The sequence below is a fragment of the Pinus tabuliformis genome, chromosome 9 (assembly GCF_031772625.1).
Source record: "Pinus tabuliformis cultivar Carrire ecotype Pingquan chromosome 9, CPIR1, whole genome shotgun sequence".
NCBI lineage: Eukaryota > Viridiplantae > Streptophyta > Pinopsida > Pinales > Pinaceae > Pinus > Pinus tabuliformis.
Genome location: NC_142307.1, coordinates 1887415558 through 1887417638, shown reverse-complemented (window position 1 = coordinate 1887417638; position 2081 = coordinate 1887415558). Strand labels below are relative to the sequence as shown.

Here is a 2081-nt window from a genome sequence, read left to right as displayed (position 1 = left end):
CTAAATATCAGTCTGCTATTTCACACGAGAGGGAAGCAGACTCTCATCAGGTATGTAATGTTTATTGACAGTGCCTTCGACCTTAGTTCTTGTTATCTGAAAAAGTAAGAAATCTATATTTACAGTAGTAGGCCAGATCAATATTAAACTTGCAATATCTATCCATTATCCTTTTCTTTCATATTACTATCCGTTGCTGCTTGTTTTGATCATTTTCATTGTTTTCAGTGATTACAGAAGTAACAATTTTAGTTCCAAATGGCTACAATTGTCCCATCCTTATCCCCATCTACCGAAGGTCTGGATGTTAGCGTTTCGATTCCACAAGGAACGCTTCAGGAGACGGTAAGGATAGAAAAACCGAGAGAAGATTCTCAACAAAGAGGGCAGTGGCTTCGGGCAGCTGTGCTGGGAGCAAACGATGGATTGGTGACCACGGCATCGTTAATGCTAGGAGTGGGAGCAGTGCAACCAAACAAAAAGATGGTGGTTGTATCAGGGTTGGCGGCTCTGGTGGCTGGTGCTTGCAGCATGGCCATTGGGGAATTCGTTTCTGTGTATGTTCAACGTGATGCCCAACTCTCTGACATTAAAATAAGAGCAAATAAGCTGGCTGAGGAAACGTCCATAGAACTTCAGCTTGTTCAACAGCTCGCTAGCGATTCACCCTTTGCATCTCCCACTACAATTACAACACCAAGCCCGGCTACATCTGCAAATTCAAAAGATGATGATGGTGAGAACCTTCCGAACCCCTTCCAAGCAGCGCTTGCATCGTCCGTGGCTTTTGGTGTGGGAGGAGTGGTTCCGTTATTCTCCGCAGCGTTCATCACCAATTACTTTGTGAGAGTTGGAATTGTGGCAGGAGTGTCCAGCGTGACCCTTGCCGCTTTTGGTGCTCTGGGAGCTTACTATGGCCGTTCTCCCATAGTGAAAGGAACTCTGAGGGTATTGATCGGAGGGTGGATGGCCATGTTAGTAACCTATGGCTTGCTCAAGCTACTTGGGACGCGAGTATAATTTAAGTGCATATAGGTTCCAAATATCGCCCTCATCCCCACCTATTTAGATTCATGCTAGCCATTAACTGCATGTCTTCATGTGTTTTATGTATCCAGTCATTCTATGTGCAGCTGCTGTAATTATTTTCCAATATATATTAAGTAATGTTTAGCCATGTATTGCACGGTTGTAATACAATCTACGAATTTGTTTTTGTTATAAACTTCGTTTCTTTTAAAGGTGAGACAATTCTTAAAGTTGTATGATTTTGAAAATTGTTTTCACTTTTTTCTCTTATTTTTTCAGTGTATTGAAAGGTAATTTCTGAATTGTAGAATAGGCACTATGCATAAATCGCTAGCTTTTAACATCGAAATGAGGACATTTCAAAAATATTATCAGTAATAAATTTAAATTTAAATTGAAATTTAAAAACTTTATATTATCAAAAATTCTTCGTGACATAGGGTTGTTACATTTATTGATATGAAGTTTGTCATGTCTCTATGCGTCCCTCTTATTTTGTTAGACACAATAAAGTAGAAGAAACGAAATATACTGAAACACAATACAGAACATGATTGACCTTTAAATATGTTACGAGATTTAAAAAACATTAAGACTCGAAAGCAGAAATAGGTTTGTGATTTTTGATATTAATATCACATGAGAGATGCCTTTCTACTTGAGATAGTCTTGTAGTGAAGCAAACATGTTATATTTTTCAATTTGCTTTATTATTTCTTAATTGAATTGATATTTAAAATTATTTACATTACAATTATATATCTACTTTATATTTAATTAAAAATAGACATTTTAATAAATTTGATATTTTATAATAAGTGATATATATATATATATATATATATATATATATATATATATATATATATATATATATATATATATATATATATATATATATATATATATCAAAAGTTTTTACGTATTTTTAGTTAGTCTGGATTATAGATATAAAAATTTATAAATTGTGTAAATGTTTCTAAATTTTATATTTATGTTAAACACATGATGATATAGACTTCTCATTTATAGTGAAATGTTTTAACCATAAG

At 34.3% G+C, this 2081-nt stretch overlaps 1 pseudogene; it reads left to right on the top strand.

Moving 5' to 3' along the window:
- Positions 1-258: 258 nt before the first annotated feature.
- On the top strand, positions 259-1020 carry LOC149156466 (vacuolar iron transporter homolog 3 pseudogene; annotated as a pseudogene).
- Positions 1021-2081: the final 1061 nt, after the last annotated feature.